The 19,959-nt window shown below is 35.0% G+C and overlaps 1 long non-coding RNA gene across 1 annotated transcript; it reads right to left on the bottom strand.

The window, feature by feature from the left end:
* Nucleotides 1–8,033: 8,033 nt before the first annotated feature.
* Nucleotides 8,034–19,643, bottom strand: LOC142610920 (uncharacterized). Its single transcript, XR_012839900.1, has 9 exons — nt 19,558–19,643; nt 19,375–19,403; nt 17,159–17,320; nt 13,872–14,003; nt 12,618–12,763; nt 12,359–12,412; nt 12,163–12,222; nt 8,904–9,355; nt 8,034–8,265 (listed from the first exon to the last, which is right to left on the bottom strand). It is a non-coding gene; the product is annotated as an uncharacterized LOC142610920 (long non-coding RNA).
* Between the last annotated feature and the right edge of the window lie 316 nt (nt 19,644–19,959).

Below are 19,959 nucleotides of genomic sequence, written 5' to 3' on the forward strand. Positions count from 1 at the left end.
AGGTTGGTGATTGGGTGTACTTAAGGCTTCAGCCTTACAAACAATAATTTGTGGCTTATAGAGCTTCTCACAAGCTGTCACCCAAATTCTTTGGTCCTTTCCAAATTATTCAAAGGATTGGGGCAATTGCTTATAAATTGGATCTTCCCTCTGGTTCCCACATTCATCTTGTTTTCCATGTTTCCTATTTAAAGCCTAAGTTGGGTCACAGGACTGTCCCTCTTACTCTTTTGCCTTCTGTTAATTCCCATGGAATTCTCGCCCATGAGCCTATGGCTATTCTGCAGACCAGGTCTATTCAGCTACGTAAGAGGACAATTTCTCAACTATTGGTCCAGTGGTAAGGCTATTCCCCGGAAGATGCTACATGGGAGGATCTTTTGTCCCTTCAGCGACAATTTCCACATCTTGTGGGCAAGATGTTTTGATGGGGAGGAGTAGTTGTTAGGAATCCCAGTGCCATAGTCTAATCTGGATTGATTTGTATTAGTCATGGATATTTTAATTGGTTGGTTTGTATTGTGTTGACTATATATTTTAGTCATAGATATTTTAGTTAGTGATATTTTACTTGTAATTGTTAGTCGGTGCAAGTAGTTAGTGATGAGCTGGCATATAAGTGAGCTGGCATGAGAAGTTAGTTAGTGTTTTGGTTAGTTAGTTGTTAATTGAAGAGAAATAGAGAGAGGCTCGGGTATATAAGTTGTAAGTACACAATTGAAGAACTAAACAAAGAAACTACTCAGCTATTTGCTCTTTTCCCTTATCTCTCTCTCTCATCTTCTTTCATAACTTCATCTTCTTGTGTTCTTAATTCTGGAGGTCAGTTCCCTCGAATTAACTACCCTTATCTCCCTAAGTTCTTGAATAGTCAAGAACTTAACACATTATCTATACACTCCCGAAGCTTTATTAGTCTTTTTTTCTTCTCATCCTTCAACCAATTTTGGGTACAAATAAGCGCTTCAACTGTGCTAGGAGATAGAGATCTACGGAATGAATCCAAAACACACCCCCCATACTAAAAACAGACTCTGATGCAACAATAGAGACAAGAATAGCCAACACATCATGGGCAATTTGGGAAAGAACTTGATATCTAGAAGAATTCACCTTCCTTTGCATCAAAATGTCTAAACCTTCCATGTTAGGATCCTTAGAAGATTTCCACAGATACCTATCCAATTCAGATTTGCATTCCACACTATCTTCATCCACCAAGTGTTGCTTAAATTTAGTATTATACCTTTTAAAGCGATCAAAAGCATTACCAACACTTGGATCGAAGTCCCTACACAATGAAGCGCTACTACCATTACTAACAACACTGGACGCTCCATTTTGACCCACTCTCTCCATATACAACCTTTTCGACGCATCTCGAACCCTAGAGCTTATCACATCCTCCTTGTCCTTCCCATACCATTCCCTAAACCAAAACTTGACATACTTCAATTTATACCTTGAGTCAAAAAACAACATCAACAAAAAGCACCAAATTGATATTATCAATACTTCCCCAATGCTTCTCATTTTTTTTTTCATGTCTCTCGCCATACTCCTCAAAAGAGAATCCCCATCAACACTCACAACTGTTGCAATTGATCTCCAATACTAATTAGCTCATGGAAGTATGTATTGAAGGTGATAAACAAGGACCCAGAAAATCTAAGTGTCGCCTCATAAAATATGCCAAGAAACGCCACAAAGGTCTTGACATTTTCCCAATCAAGATAGCGAGGACCAATGGGCTTTTTTCCCGTTTCCATTCGCTTAAAAAAAAAATAAAGTTTGTAACGTCCGTCCTCCTCTTTCAACCTATCAAATGCTCTCACAAATTTCAAAGCACAGTCTAACATGAGATAAGTCAAATTCCACCTTGTTGGTACATCAAGGGATAACAAAAATTTTGCTTTAATTTTCTCCTTATCAACACATTCTTGAAACTTCTCAAACCCTCCAGGAGAGGCTTTCACATATCACATCGCATTCCAAACCTTAACAATTGATTCATAAATGGACTTCAACCCACTTTGCACTATTGAATTCAAGATACGCATACAACAACGCATATGCATAAACTCACCACCCAATATGCTATTATTTCTTTCTTTTGTTTTCTTCTTCACATAATCAATTGTCACATCATTAGAACTAGCATTGTAACAATCTATAACCCACTTCAACAAACATTATTCAACCACCCTACCTATGGTGTCCCTATCCCCTTTGTGATTTACCAAGATTTTCTTTTGGTAAATCCAATCACTATCAATGAAGTGTGCGGTGATTACCACGTAGTTCAAGTTTTATATAGCGGTCCAAGTATTCATTGTCACACAAACCCATTGTCCAACAAAATCCCTTCTTAAAATATCCACCTCACTAAATAAATTTTCATACAACCCCTAGCAATAGTAGTGCAATGGGAAATAGCAAACCTAGATTCAACTATTTCCATAAATTCTTGAAAGTCTTGATGCTCCACAAATTTAAAAGGTAATTCATCAACGATGATCATCCTTGCCAATGCCATCTTTATCCTCTCTTCACTATAGTTCGCAACCACTAGCACATTTGAACCACTTTCCCCTTCCTTCTTAACTTGCAAAGACAAAAATATTTTGTTTATCATCATGGGAAAAAGGTCACTTCTTACAAACATCCATGTGGTGCACATTCCTGAAGTACCATATGTCTTGTCATGGCAATTATATTGATTTTTACAATAATAGATTGTGACTTTGGTTTCTCGGGATCACCATCGAGCAACTTAGTGAAGTACTTCCATGCTATAAATGGGTCTTTACCACCCTGTTTAGGTGGCAATGGGGAAAGTGATGCACGGAGTCCAATAGGTACTACAAGTTTAGGTAGGCTAGCACTACCAGGAGGAAGGGGGTCCCCAGGTCCCAGGTGCATCAAATCCAGGTGGAGCATCGACATCCATCTAATAAAAAAAATTCCAACTAAAAAAACAAAGTTTGCACAACAATGTCGAATAATAATTTTTCTAGTAAAAACAGTGTCAAATAACTTAACCTCAATCAATAAATATCACAACTAGATCCAACAATAGCAATAATTACTAAACGAGGTCCAACAAGGCAACAAGAATAGTCATTAGTCATCACTTAACAATTCATATTGTCACTAAAAACAATAACAGTAGTCAATCAGTTTCTTCTCAAGATCAAATTTATTTTTTCACAATCTACTAACCAATGTAAGTATGTAACATCCTATATTCCGTAATTAAATAAAATAAACTTTTTTAAAAAAATCAATAGCAAAATGAAACAGTAAAAGAAACATTGATATAAAAAATTTATATTAATTTCCTGTAAAATTTTCCAATACATATAAAGATAATAACATAAATTAAAAACGAATTCATTATATTATTCTCAATATAAATATAACATAAAAGCTAATTATATATATCTTAAAGCAGTGGTTACTACATATTAAAAAAAAAAATTCTGAATAGTGAATGATTAGAGATTACCTCTCAGAGAAAGATTGGAAAAGAGTGAGAAATCTCTCAGTCAAAATCACCCTAAAAAATTAAAATGCAAGAAAAAAAAAACTACTACTTTTCAAAGAGAGAGAGAGAGATTAGTGTTCAGTGATCACCTCTCAGTGAAATTGAAGAAGAGTGAGAACTCTTAGCTCAATCTATCTAAAAAAAAAAAAATCTGGGGAAAAAAAAGTTAAAAGACTACTAGACTCTAGACTCACTGTTCGGACTTTGGAGAGAGAGTAAAGGGAGTTACCGATGGTAGCTGTGGTGACTAGTGAGGCAGAGTGCCAGTAGTTCCAAGAGCGGTGAGCTGAGAGAGAGACTGAGGTCTGACCATCTAAGAGAGTTTGGGTTTTTGGAGAGAAAAGAACAAATTTATACTCCACAAAACTTGGCCCAAAACGACGTCATTTTGGGTTTTGTGTTTTTTTTTTTTTAAACCTCTAAATGAAACAACACATTTCTTTTTGAAAAATAAAAACCCAACCTTTTATTCCTCATCGGTTCGGTTTGAGTGTTCATCGGTGAAGGATTGCAGGCTCTAGCGTCATCACCGCACCGACATCGGAACAAGCTTCGCCCTCTTCTTGCCGGCATCAGCTTAGTCGGTCAGCACCAATGTATGTGCATCACTTGCTTCCCTATCATGCACTAGATCAACCTACAACTAGCCACACTTGAGGCAAGTGTGTATTCAGGTTTGGGTGCGAGTGTGGTGCGATAACTCGGCAATTTTTGAAAAAGTAAGGTGCTAGTGCGGTGGGATATGTTTATTAAAAAATTATTAAAAATATTTTTATTTTTATTTTCTATATATTGCTAAGCATACTTTTTCATATAATTGTAAACATATACCAATTTAAGAGTAATAGTAGATGATACAGTGTATTTTGACAAAATTTGAGATGAATTTAGGGATTAGGCAGCAGATATGTATATATATATATATATATGTATATATATATATATATATAATTTTTTAAATAATCAAATAAAATAAGATTTTTATTTTAAAAAAGAAAAACAGTTACCATGGTTCTTTAGTAAAAGACTCACATATTAGGGAATTCTAAACAATCCAACTAATTACTTTTTAGTTTTTCCATGCACCAACGTGAAACGCACCCACATCCTGACATCCCCACCTACTCATTTTGTTTACTTAAATTTTTAACCTTTGTCTTTCTTTACTTTCTAGTTTCTTCCAGCCTTTCTTTCTAACATCTTTACCGTGGCTCTATCTACTTCCCTTCTTCTTCATCTTCCTTTCACAAGTAAAATCGTCCACTTCATCTTGCCCGTTTTTTTTTTATCCACTTTCGTTCACACTTTGAAAGGGGCAGAATAATTTTGAGACGAGACTATCATCATCAACGCAACTTTTTTTGTTATACGGATTTTGGCCTGTTTCAGCCAATACCGGCTGAATCGGTGCAAATCGGCCCATTTCGGCACAAATCAACGTGAATCCAAAAAAAAAAACTTGCCACGAGCTATAAACAAGCCGAGTTTTGTTGAGTAGTGCATGTTCAAACTTGACTTGCCAATAAAAGTTAAAAGCTCAAGCTTGACTCAAGCTTATGACAAGCCTAAAATAATTTTTGAGCTTAAGCTTGTAGAAAAGTCATAAAGCTTGGGCTTAGCTTGGCTTGGCATAATTAATTAGTCAAGCCAAGCTCAAGCTCAAGCTTAAACTTAATATCAAGCTCAAACTGGAGCTTAGGTCAAGCTTTCGGGTTTGAGGTTTAAGAAAATTACTTTATTAAATGCTTAAATCTCCAAAATCAATTACAAAATAGTATATTCATTCTATCATGCTTCTTGTCACACTTATGATTAACCACTATTCAAATTTAAATTTTACACAATTAAATCCATTCATTCATCCTTCCTTATCTACAGTTCAAACAATTGTTTAAAATACAATTTTTACATTTACATTAGATAGTGAAGAATTAGAAAAATACTTGCTTGTACTTTTATGAATGACAAAAAATTAACATGTTTTATAACTTTACATTAAATGGTTGATGGAAAAAGATTATATGTGGCTCACTTAAATTTTTTTTTTATTGGAACTAAAGTCCAAAGTCTTGGTGCCTAGTTAGTTTAGACTTTAGAGGGAAGGAAAAAAAACAAGGTAATGGGTAGTGCTCTTATGTATGTAATGAATAAAAAGATCAAGGTAATGGTGCCAAGTCATTATTAAGACATATGTAATGAATTTATTTAGCAAACACATATAAACTTAAATGAGTCTATGCTTGAATTGTTTTGTATCAAGCTTTATAACTCACAAACTTGTTCATGAACAAATATTTTTGCTTGGCCTCAGCTTGTTTATTAAACAAGCCTAAAACTAAGACTCAAACTTGGCTTATTTATAAACAAACAAATATGAACGGACTTTTTATCTAACCAAACCTGAGTTTTTCATAAACGGCTTGGGTCACTTACAGCCTTACTTGCCACAGGCACGCGATTAGTAGCCTCGACCACTGCACGACGTGTCCATGCGTGTTGGTTCAGGTCCGCACCTGTGCTTCTTAGGTTCCAAAGAGGGATAGTCCGGATGCAGTTCATTTTAAAAATTAGCTGTTTACTGGTGCTTATGTTGTGTGATAAGTAGTTTCTTTTACTTGTAACAGAAAGTTAGTTGATAAGATTGTTAGTGATAAGTGCAATAGCCAATTAGTTAGTTAGAGAAGTTTGTTAGGCTTTGGCCAATCACGTGGTAGGTTCTTGTAACTAACTCAACAACTTGCTTATGTAACTATAAATAAGCAACGCTACCCTCATTGTAACTAGTTGAATTTGAATCTAAGAAATCTCTACCTATGAGATATTATTTCAAGAGTGTGTCTCTTGAAAACCTAGTTCATTCTTTCTTTTCTCTAAGCAACTTAGTTTTCTAAAGTAGCATTCCTTTTCACCATTTTCCTCAATCAAAGAAGATTGCAAATGATATGACTAGTGAAGAGCTAATCCAACCACCTCCTGGCTATCCTTCTTTCTCAGTGCTACTATAACACGAGGAGTTTCAAATTGCAACAGTAAAAATACTTGCAGAAGGGAAGCACTCGTCAAGTATATAGCTGCCCTCATTGTAACTAGTTAAATTTGAATCCAAGAAATCTCTACCTATGAGGTATTATTCCAAGAGTGTATCTCTTGAAAAGCTAGTTTATTCTTTTTTTTCTCTAAGCAAATTAGTTTTCTAAAGTAGCTTTCCTTTTCACCATTTTCCTCCATCAAAGAAGATTGCAAAGGATATGACTAATGAAGAGCTAATCCATCCACCTCCTGGCTATCCTTTTTCTCAGTGCTACTAAAACACAAGGAGTTTCAAATTGCAACAGTAAAAATTTAATTACTAAAAATGAATGCATTGCATCACTGCTAAAATTATAGCTGCTATCTCACCTGCAAAGAATCAAATCTTGAAGAAATGATTGAAACCTCCTACAATCTTGGGCGCATATTCATCCAGTACGTTTGCTGTGTCACTCTTCAAAACTGTACAGATGGGACTAATCTCGAGCACAGACCAAAAAGGTTATAAACACCACTGCCAGCCCACTGGCAAAAGATATTGAATTCATCAATTCAGACGAGAGGAATTTCATTAAATCTATCCATAATAAAATCAAATTCCATCATTTTCTTCATAAAAAATACTCAAAAGTTATCAGAGATAAATGATCTTACCGGGAATGAAGAGATTCCAAAGTGAAGTCTGCTACAAAGGGCCTGTTTGATTCAGTATGGGTTTGTACTCATTTTCATTTTTCGTACTCATTTCCTCTTCTCAAATCTTGTAAATATTTTTTGTTCTCAACTCATTTTCTATTTGACACCAATTTCGGTCTAGTGTTTGTTTCGCTCAATTCTTCTATTTACTGACAAAATCAATGGTGACCCTATCTCCTGCTAGAAACCTTTCATCTACTTCATCAAACCCAGCCGCAACTCCAGATCATCATAATCAACCAAAAACCAACCACAGCTCCAAAAATTACCATTTCATACCACCTCCCTCAATATGAAAAAAATATATATTTAAAAAAAAAAAAAACCTACGACTTGCATTGCTTACTTGAATGTAACACAAGAATATTAGCACAAGCATGTAGCAAACTAACTTTTGGGAATAAACCAGGACAATTGGTAATGTGTTGAGCAAGACGTTAAGCAGCAGGTGAACTAGGTGAGGTCACAATGTCAATAGAATAAAAGTAGCCAATTAATCAGCTGCAGATGTGCACTACAATGACATTTTGAGTTGACTATTAAAAGGATACACATCTCATAATAGTCTTATGATAAAATCATAATGCTTCTAGGGTAATTATTAATGTAACAATCATAGTTATTTTGATGAGTAAGTTTTGGACCAAGGGGAGAAGGAATGGAAGATTAAAACTAGTGAACAGGTGTGGTCCCAATGATACCTTCAGGGTTTTATTTAATAATCATTATTATAGGTAACAGAAAATTCTTTCTTGCAAGATAGAAGGATCATGAGCATATTAAAAATAGAAGAAAAAGTCACAAGAGAATCTAAAGAAATTAAAAAGAGAGAACCCTATACAAACTTGTATCGAGATATTCAAATTAAACCTTTAAGGCATGCTTCAAGAGATCCAACAATACACAAAAATGTGCTTGTATCTAAATTTAAAATAAAAAGCCAAATGACAGTTGAAAAGGATCTCCAAGAAAGCAAGGTAGGCTTGAGCCAACTGCAAAAAAGCAAAGAAAACGGACAAGAAAATATTATATTTGCGTTAAACATGAATGATAACAACATTGTAAAATGGCTACTGAATATACTGTACATGATGAGAACTTTCACCAAGTGCATGCAAAATCTGCTGTCAAGAGTTTTAACCTAAAATAATCCTTATAATTGGGCAATTAAAATAATTCTTTCAGTCATCCAACTGGGGATGAAGATAACATAAAATAGAAAGCACACATACTAAAGCATCATTACTAAATGCTCTGTAGTCATGACTCATAAATGCACCGTGCATTCAGTAAGATGAGATCAGGCAAGTTTCTTTGAGAGCCCTTAAGGACGGGTTGCTCTTAGGTCACTCTCAGAAATTTTCTTTTTTGATAACTGATAAGTCACTCAACAAATTTTAGGCCCTATACAGCCTCCATTTGTCAGGCCATATATCAAATGATCATAATCGGTTCAATTATAAGCTAAAAGCAACCCCCTTCACCTATAAATAGCTGCACGACAAGTTAAATTAGGATCTTTTCTTCAGTCATTTAGTATTTTGAGGGGTCTAAGAGAATGTATTATATCTTGAATCATACTCTGAAGGAGAACAAGTCCATGGAATCATTAATGCATCTCTTTGAGTACCTTATGACTGACTTTCAGAACTGCTTCATGTTCTCATTGAGCTACTTCATTCTCTGCCTCATTACTCCTTATCATGCCCCTTCCCAAAACAAAGCTTCTTCCCCACAACAATCGTTAGCACTAAGAATTCTGTTGGGCATCTTTTCTTTCCTTCCCGACATATGGAATCTTTCTAAGAACCCTTTGGAGTTGCTTACCAACATGAAAAGAGAGACAAGGAAACAGAACCAGTGTAATGGAGGTGCATATAAATTCTGTAAAAGTAGAACAATCAAGAAGATCCAACAAACTAGAGAAGGAATGACCACCCATACTAGCCATCCAATCTTACAAAGTGCGCTGAAAAATCAACTTCACTGCCACCATAGGTTGTTCAATGCCTTTGAATGTCCAGCAATTCCTTTCCTTCCAAATGAACCATGTGGTAGAAAGATGGAAAAGTAGAAAATGCACTTTTGCAAAAAAAAAACTTGTCATGTGTCAGCAAAATTAAAAAGATTCAAAAATTGGGCAAGAGATACAATATATGAATTCTGTGGCTTTTCTTAGCTTATTAACCGGTTTGACTAAAAGTGCTCTAATATATGATCAGCTTTGTAGATAGGTAGGAGATACAGTGACTAGGAATGACATATATTAAATATTTTTTATTTTCTTGTTTTTCCAATTTACAATCTAGTCAAGCAAAGCAGTAGCACATGCTCATTTATAACTCCTCTTCCTAAAGGGGGGACGGTAAAGAAGACATGGATAATGATGCCACCTGCCTTGGAATTACAGACCCATTTACAACAAGGTTATTAATTAGAAATAAATTATTCGCGGAAAAACTTTAATATCTTAAATAAAGGGGTTTTAACATTGTGATCCAAGTAAATTTTCAGCAGATCTAACCCAATTGTAGACAGCGTTATAAATAATATTACATGCTCTATGATGTTTTACTGTGTAGTAATCGTATATTTCGTTATGTTTTTCAGACATCTTATTGCTGCTTTTTTATATTTAGTTGGCATCTAGTGAATTTCTTTTTGGCATATGACCAATATTATTAAATATCTATAAAGAGAGTAAACCTTGTGATTTAGGGGGGTCAAAGCATCTCTAAGTTCCAAGTTTGATTTTAAAACTGATGCAACATAATATAGAGAAAAACAAAACAGTAATTGATTGGTCCATGTACAAGAGATCCACCTTTTCATGTAATTGAAACTATACTGGTAATTTAACATTGAAAAAATGAAGTCAAAACAAATATAATCCACTTTGCACGAATTCATTGGTGCAAGTCATTAAATGGGACAAAACTTCAATTGTGTAGCGTCATTTATAAAAAAAAACAATCGCCGTATAGAGGCTAGCTGAAACAAGCACTCCAAAGCTTGATATTAAACATTAGGGAGAATCTAAGAGTTAGTAAGGAAAAAATAATCAACTCACATGTTGAGCAGAAAAGTTACAATTCAACCTCAAATAAAGAATTTTCACCAAACAAATTGATGAAACCAATGAAAAAAGGGATCAGCTAACAATTTGACATTTCATATGTTGAAAACTAGTATGAAAGATCGTAGTAACATATAATATAAAGGCTATAACTTATAATACAACAAAAATTACACTGAATTTTAAATGAGTAATGTTTCATCCCAAAACTAACAGAAGATTAAATCTTAACAAAATTATTTTGACTAAAAAATATACATAGTCAGCTATGGTCCCAAAAAAAATAATAATAATAATCAATAATTTAAAAACAAATGTCAATTTGATCACTCCACAAGAATTACGAAGACGAGCCAACTTTAGGTTACACTACACAAAATAATAAAGATGTGCTTATATGAACAGATCTATTTACAAAGCTTTTAGAGGATATGTTATGATAAAAACATAAGAGTAAATTCAAACACAATAATATAGTTGAAGAGCTGGAGGGAAACTATGCTTTTATAATTTGACACCAAAAAACCAGCCCAAAAAATTGTAATTTTTATGTTGAAAAAACTTGTATGGAATTCCTATGACAGTCTTATTTAATAAAGGGATAAAATGATATAACAAGGACAGAAACTCTTCATCATGTGATATGGCGGATAGTGAATAAACTCGTTAGTGACTACAGCAAAAAGAGGACACTTGGACAGATGTTTAGCAACATGAGAAAATCATGAATTGCATACACAATTAGAAATGTGAGGTGTTCACCTATGGCATTCAGATCTGGATGGTTTTACTGTAGCATTCTTTCAAGCTTGTTGGAGCATAATGAAAAATGACATAATGGAAGTCTCAAAGAGCAATGTGAGTGTGATGCGGTTCATTTTTAAAGCTTGTTGTTACTAGCTTATATTGTATAATAAGTAGTTTCTTTTTACTTTTAATAGCCTTTATCACTTGTAACAGAAAGTTAGTTAAATGATAGGTTGTTAGCAATAAGTGCAATAGTCTATTAGTTAGTTAGAGAAGTTAGTTAGGCTTTGGCCAATCACACGACAGCCACATGGTGGGTTCTTAGAACTAACTCATCAGCTTGATTATGTAACTATAAATAAGCAAGGTTGCTCTCATTGTAACTAGCTGAATTTGAATCTAAGAAATCTCTACCTATAAGGTATTATTCCAAGAGTGTGTCTTTTGATAAGCTAGTTCATTCCATCTTTTCTCTAAGCAACTTACCTTCCTAAAACATCTTTCCTTTTCACCATTTTTCCTCCATCAGAGTGAGCCCCCTCAACAGGAGATACCAGAGGAGAACGCAGAAGACTCGAGGTGAGTTCCCTATGGCCAATTGGAGCCAACCAGTGAGGAGTTTGCAGCAATGTCGATAGGAAGAGATCCAGCAGTAGTAGCGGTGGAGCCTCACGTTGCAGGACCCACCTAGAATTCATGCCCGGTGGCTGCCTCAGAAGAAGCAACACATCTAGCCCACGGTTCCTAGTGTCGGCACTCCTAGCTTTAGCAGTGGCTGGATGCATCCCTTGATGGTTGGAGGTTAGTTCAAGGGCAAGGGGTCAAAGGGCAGATGGCTTGATGGGGATGAAGATGTGGCTAATGGAGTAACTTTAGAGGAGGAAGTTTATAAAAATAAAAAACCGTTGAGGAGTAAGTGTTAGAAGTTACCCCTTTGAACACCTTCTTTACAATCAATGTCTTTGCTTCTCCTACTTCTATACAGTAAACTAATCAACATTTACTCAAACATTTCAAAAATGTTTATGGGAAAAAAGTGAGGAGAGAGAAAGAGAGGAGTACTGACTACCGAGTGGAGGAGAATCGAAATCGATGATCCCTGAGAACTGGGGAATACCATCATCGTCTGCAAGAGACACAATATTCAATAATCAGGGTAAATTTTGAATAATTTATTAGAGAGAGAGAGAGAGAGAGAGAAAGAAAGAGAGAGATGAAGGAGTGAGTATCGAAAGAGCGCTTGGAGGAGCAGAGAGGCCTACGAGAAGACAGTAATGGCGATCGATGAGGCTCAATGGTATCTTCCTGTGCCCTTCCTGTCCGCCATTTTTGAAGCAGAGAAGAGAAGGAAGGAATATAAAAGCAAATTATGTGTCTTTTGAAAATGTACTTTCTGACGAGTGTTACTTATACTAGATAGAAATATTAGTTAAGGATATAAGGATAGTAAGCATGTTAAAAGCAGAACAATAAGTCACAAGAAAATCCATAGAAGTTAAAAAGAGAGAACACTATACAAACCTGGGTCGAGATATTCTCAATTAGACCTTTAAGACCTGCTTCAAGAGACCCAACAGTCTAAATAAATGCGCTTGTATCAAATTTAAAATAAAAGCCATATGGCAGTTGAAATGGATCTCCAAGAATGCAAAGTAGGCTTGAGCCAGCTGGAAAAAAACAAAGAGAAAGGAAAAGAAAAGATTAGATCTGCGTGAAACATGAACAATAAGAACATTATAAAATGGCTACTGAATATTCTGTACATGATGCGAACTTTGACCAAGTGCAAGCAGAATTTGTTGTCAAGAGTTTTAACCTTAAACAATCGGACAATTCAAATAATTCTTTCACTTATCCGACTAAGGAAGAAGATAACATAAGCTAGAAAGCACACATACTAAAGCATCATTACTAAATGATCTATATTCATGACTCATAAATGCACCATTCATTCAGTAAAATGAGATCAGGCATGTTACTCTGAGTAGCCCTTAGGACATCCTGCTCTTAGGGTCACTCTCAGTAAATTTCTTGTTTGATAAGCCACTCAGAAAATTTCAGGCCCTATACAGCCTCCATTGGTCAGGCCATGCGTCAAATGATCATAATTTGTTCAATTATAAGCTAAAAGCAACCCCCTTCACCTACAAATAGCTGCACAGCAAGTTTAATTAGGATCTTTTCTTCAATCACTCAGTATTTTGAGGGGTCTAAGAGAATGTTCCAGTTCTTGAATCATACTCTGAAGGAGAACAAGTCCATGGAATAATTAATGCATCTCTTTGAGTACCTTATGACTAACGCCTATACTTATAAAGTCTTTCAGAACATCTTCACGTTCTCATTGACCTACTTCATTCTCTACATCATTACTCCGTATCATGCCCCTTCCCAAAACCCATGTTCTTCCCCACAACAATCGTTAGCACTAAGAATTCAATTGGGCATCTTTTCTTCCCTTCCCTACTTATTTTCTGGTCACTATAATCTTCCTATGCTATGGGTTTCCATGCCCTCTATCCTATCAACTAAAATTTGGAATGGGTTAATCATCTTCCATTCAAAATTATACATTGTTCAGGGCCCTGTGTGTAGGTTGGTTCAAGTAAGTTTAGTATGAATTTGTAATTAAAAAAGATTAACAATGAAATATCTCAGTGATGCAGGGAGATCATACATTGAATGGAAGTGACCAGTAGGAATAGTTCTCTTAAAAACACAAACACATCATTGAAATCTGAAAGGAACAATATAACTCAAAGCTAAAGTATATACCTTTCAAATTTTCAAATAGATCATCCAAAGGAATAGACAATATCATTCGGAGAGCAACATCTAGAGCATCAACAAGAGATCTATCACCATAAAGTTCAAACACACCAAAGTTCACATAGTTCCCAGCAAGTGCTGCCAAACAGAAATGAACCACATATAAATATGCATACTGCACAGAAATGTTTCTTGAGTCACTTTTCAATATTCTCCTGTGTCTCTTGTTGCTTGGATGCAAGACATCCTTAGATTCCTCTTCTAACATTTTGTCATGTGAATTTTTTCTCATTGGATCGAAGTGTATTTTTTAGTTAAGTAGCCACATAGCCGAACCTTAAGAGAAAAACCTAAAGAATAGCACCTAAGATATTGTAATTAAGTTTTTTTCCTACAAAGAAATACGAGATGATATCAACTTTGGTTGTCAGGAAACCAGTTCAAGCAGAGCATTCAAGTATATAGCAACTTTCAAAAACATGCTTCTCCTGGTCTACAAGACCTAGAGACACAAGAAATAATCCCCATACCTCTAGTAAGAATGGTCAAACAAATCCATACTCCTTTGTATTTGAAAGTGTACTTATCTGCTGCATTGCAAAGGGGCAAAATACTTGATACAAAGGCTACAATCAGTTTGCTGATTTCTTGAAAAAGCAGTATGACATTAGGAGATTATGAATCAAAAGCCACTCTCAGATTATTCAGCACCAACTCGGCAATAAATTTCTACAATGGAGTTGTGACCTATACCATGGTTTTCTGTCAAAAATTCCTTTGAACAAATGGAGAATTCAATTTCATCTAATTTAAGATGCACTTAATGAGATGACTAGGTCAGTTTATACACCCCTATAACTATCCAAGTAAAACTATCCTTAATCTTGAATAAACAAGACATAGAATCAGCTGCATTTCCTCCTTCATGCTTTACACCCTCCATGACAAAAGCACCCTATCAAAAGTTCAATAGTATAAATACATCCAGCCCAAAAAACAGAGTTCCCCATAAGCTCTGGAGTCAGGATGAACAATTGGTTAATGGACTACACCTTAGCCTCCTATATAGGATAATGCCCAGAAAAAGTGCTTACTATCTTATATTTTGGTCACAACCAGTCCAAAGCCCGGAAAATGAGGATCATAGTAGGTTGACGGTCAACATAAAATGTAGTCACTTTATTAGGAATGGATCCTAACCTGTTTTAAGCAAACCATATTAACATTCCCGCTATGCAAAAAATAACATAAAAAAAAAATTAAAAATTTTAAATCCCAGTAGGCCATTAGTCAGGATCATGAAGACCATGAACATTACTCAAAAAGATCTTAAGACTCATATGAGCTCCAATCCCCTCTGCTAACTTCACTTCCCTCAACTTCCCTTTCCTAACTAATAATATACAGCCATTATGTTTCTTAACCTCTTAACAAGTTGATGTAAAACGTGACCTCCTGCTCCCCATTTGCCAACCTCCTTGTTTCTTCATCCAAGACCATTGGCTCCAACCACATAGCATCATTTTAAAGCCCCTAAAATGACACTATAATTACTGAAGCTCATTAATATGCTTCAAAACCCAATGTAAAACAGCAATTTTCAAGAATAGTATTTGGCTATGTAATTCAATTCCAACATACAAAATGTAGGTAGTCCCCATCTAACAGATTGAAAAATCCCTTAATGATGTAGTTTGGAAGTTAGAAAGTCTGCTTGCTAATTGTCTCCCCTTCACAGTCCTCCAACAACTTCAACGACATAGAAAGGATTGGGAGGGAGTTGCCCTCAAAAACATAAGCTACCTAACCATATCCCTCACTTTAAGTAACATGTAAACCCTAAATATTAACCGCATTATCGGTAACTCTATAAGTCCACATTGTGGCAACATCTCCATTGAAATCCTCCTTCAGCAACTAAAGGGCTCATTTCTTATGACTTACTACCCAGCACTTCCTTTGTTTTTGTTGCATAAGACATTCTGACCATCAACTTCCTTTGACGGTTGCAAATCAGCTCCAACTTCATTTTTACCTCTAGCAACAAAGAATGCAGACTGTCATGAATATGTATAAGGAGGGAGAAATTTAAAATTTTGGAATTACTCACTTCTAAATAAGATGTATTTGTGCAAGTGACCTTTAGGTCAAATAGCATTTTCTAGTATTTTACAAAGACAATTAGGGTTCGAACCTCCCCTCCCCACTTATTATGTATCCAAAAAAATTAATGTGTGTGTGGGTTTGGGTAAATTAATTAAACCTATAAACATTTCCCAAAGCACAATGTTGTATTAAAGAACTAAAGCCCCTTTTAACTGCCAAAGCCAAAGCTTCACTGTAACCCAAGTTGGGTAACCCAACTCTGGCGACGACGTCATTCATATCCTCCTAGGCTTCAGGGACCACACTCAAACACAGACCAAGATATTTATACCCTCTCTAACGTCAACCTCACGATGACTAAATTGTGACTGTCCCTACACCTCTGATCACTACCAACAGTGTGAACAAACCCCCAAAACTGGCACCACTTCTGCCAACTGGGCCAAAAGGGCACTGAAGTTTTAGGAGCATCATTCCAGTTCTTTTATAGGTAAGAAACACATACACACCAAATAGTCTTAATCCACAATCATTTTTCCTCTTACAACTAACACTGTTGTAATTTTTTTTATTTTACAACTAACATTGTTCCACAGATTTTCATTCAAGAAAGGTTGAAAGAAAGAATTAGGTTCTACAACCACCCTTTAAACTGAAAATGTTACAACAATGCTGGGTATAGAATTGTCTCAGGGAAAAATTTAAGAAAAGAAAGTAGGTCAATTGTAGAGACCAGATATAAACATCATGATTTTCTGACAAATATCATCCAATAGACATAATAATAAGCCCCACCATAGTATAGGTTGTCCATTAAGCAAATTTATAATAACTCAAACAACATTGTACATATAGCTACACATTTAGGACATCTATATACTTATATTTTATCTTCAAAAGAGAGTTTTGCAACAAAATGAAGAAAGATATGCAGTGCCATAAGTTCTTTTTCATGATTACACTTTTCTCATTCCTCCTCCAAACAATTTTCAAAAAATAACACAAATATGTCCATGAAATACAATGTATAGAATAAAAAAATGTTCTTGTCCTACAAGAGAACAAACTCATGATGTGAAGAACCCAAGGCATAGATTTTCAAATTTCATTCAGCTGGGTAGTTAAAATGGCTATTATAAACACAAGCATCTTATAGTTATAAATTATTTTGAGATTAAGCAAATTACCAATCAAAAGGAAGCAATTAAGCCAAACAGATGACATAAGGCACAACTGAATCAGTTGAATGCATATATTGCGTAAGCACAAAGTCAAAGTCACCAGATAATTCACTTTAAAGCAGCCAAGCAGACAACAAAATGCCTGATAATTATCATGATCAGCAAGCCCTGCCTCCAAACCAAAAAGGAACAAATTTCAGTGGGGATGAAATGAACCATAAATTAATATAATCAATACACTATTATATTAGCAAATAGACGGGCAATAAATGTTAAATATTTAAGCAAGTTTTAAAATGACCCAGAACAGCCAAAGTTTTAAAGTAATCAACGCATTACAATAAATTAAATGAATTATCCCAACACCCCCCAACAGTGCATGTTATAAATCGTTATACTTATAGCTGACATCATGATTTGGATCACAATGTGCAAAAACTTTGACAATGACAATTTTCATGATGATTAGTAATGAGAGTTATAGAAAACAAATAATTTTTCTTTAAATTTTTATGGGTGAGCTTTACCCAGCCTCCTATTGCTTTGCTGGATAAAAAGTCCAGAAATATATTTTTGAAAAAGATCACAGGCTCAATAGTCTTGACACACGTTTATGAAGCTTTAAGTAAATTCATCACATATTTTCCATTGGCCAATAAAATAAGGAAAATAACCAACGAATTTATTCTTAAGAAAGAAATTGCCAGGGAAACAAAACATATCCAAAAAGAAACAACAATCAAAACATCATGGTTATTGTTGGAACAGTTTGTTAATCGTTATACTTATAGCTGACATCATGATTTGGATCACAATGTGCAAAAACTTTGACAATGACAATTTTCATGATGATTAGTAATGAGAGTTATAGAAAACAAATAATTTTTCTTTAAATTTTTATGGGTGAGCTTTACCCAGCCTCCTATTGCTTTGCTGGATAAAAAGTCCAGAAATATATTTTTGGAAAAAGATCACAGGCTCAATAGTCTTGACACACGTTTATGAAGCTTTAAGTAAATTCATCACATATTTTCCATTGGCCAATAAAATAAGGAAAATAACCAACGAATTTATTCTTAAGAAAGAAATTGCCAGGGAAACAAAACATATCCAAAAAGAAACAACAATCAAAACATCATGGTTATTGTTGGAACAGTTTGTTTGCAAGTACAGTAAGAATGACTTCTCTAATGAAATCAACAAGTATCTCCTCAAAAGTGGCAAGCCTACATCCCCCTCCCCCTACTTCCCTTTCCATCCCTTCCCTCGTGAGTTTACATGTTAGTTTTAAATCATCACATTTAACTAAGTCTAAACTGAATAATTTTTATGCTAACTACTTTTTTTTTTAATTATATATGGAACTTTCTAAGAAAGAACCCTTTGAATTGCCTGCTAAAATGAAAAGAAAGCCAAGGAATCAGAACCAGTGTCACGGAGGTGCATCTAAACTATGTAAAAGTAGAACAATCAAGAAGATCCAACAAACTACAGAAGGAATGACCATCCATATTAGCCATCCAATAGTACAAAGTGCGCAGAAAAATCAACTTCACTACCACTATAGGTTGTTCAATGCTTTCGAATGTCCTTCCTTTCCTTCCAAATGCACTTTCGTAAAAAAACCAACTTGTCATACGTCACCAACTTGATCCATAGGCTATGATAGGTTTGCTGACTACTCAAAAAAGCAGTATACCATTAGGAGATGATGAATCAAAAGCCAGTCTCTCAGATTTATTCAGCACCAACTCAGCAATAATTTGCAACAATGGAGTTGTGATCTATACCACGGTTTTCTGTCAAAAATTCCATTGAACAAATAAAGGTGAGTTCAATTCCTCCTAATTTAAGCTGCACTGGATGAGATGACTTGGTCAGCTCATAGGAAGTTGATTGCATTGAAGTCACCATTAGATGAACAATGTCATGAATTTAGGGAAAATTGACAAACACAACAGTATAGTACAAGGCTAGCTATTTATTTCAAACACAATCAGAACAAGCAAACGACTTCAGCAGATACCCACAACTTAAAAACAGATTTTGCATCCAAAACATGCCTAAAATATCTAAGCAAGCACAAAATTAAATCTCACTAACCAAGCACAAAATGAACTCAAATTCATTATTAAGATCTCCAGTTTCCAGAAAAAGATAAAATCAATATCTTTTCATGCAGATCAGTATGTACAAGAGGATCAAAAGGGTAAATTGCAAACCTCTGGAGTATCAGTCCAATATGCAATGGCTTTCAAAAGAAGTGGCAGACGAGCCGGATACAGCCAATCAAATTTAGAAAGAGCGAGGAAAAAAGGAACATACTCAGCCTCAAAATTAGAAAGTAACAAATTAAAAATTTAAAGCCATTGACAAGAAGATGCCAGAAATCAAACATTACCAACCTCTTTCTCGCCATTGCTCTTCCTCTTAGACCCCACATCAAAACAATCAATGCATATTTTACAGCGTCTAAGTGGAATGATGCATCAGATGCTGATTCCAAACTAACAAAACCTCAGGTGGCATAAACACCAGAACAAAAATTAATATTATTCAAGAGAAAGAAGCCAATCAGATGCATATCAACATACTACCATAAGCTTGAAGAGTTAAGCTATTCATTTAAATATAACATGAGTAAATAAGACAACAGTGATTCAAGCACAAGTTGATAACAAAATTAATGCACATGCAGACTTAAGCGAACACAACCAGAATTTACAATCGGTTCTGGTATGAGCAATATTTTATAAGTTATGAAGGCAGTTTGGTCATATTGCCTTTAATGCCTAATATATAAATAA

Source organism: Castanea sativa, chromosome 9 (genome assembly GCF_040712315.1).
Source record: "Castanea sativa cultivar Marrone di Chiusa Pesio chromosome 9, ASM4071231v1".
NCBI lineage: Eukaryota > Viridiplantae > Streptophyta > Magnoliopsida > Fagales > Fagaceae > Castanea > Castanea sativa.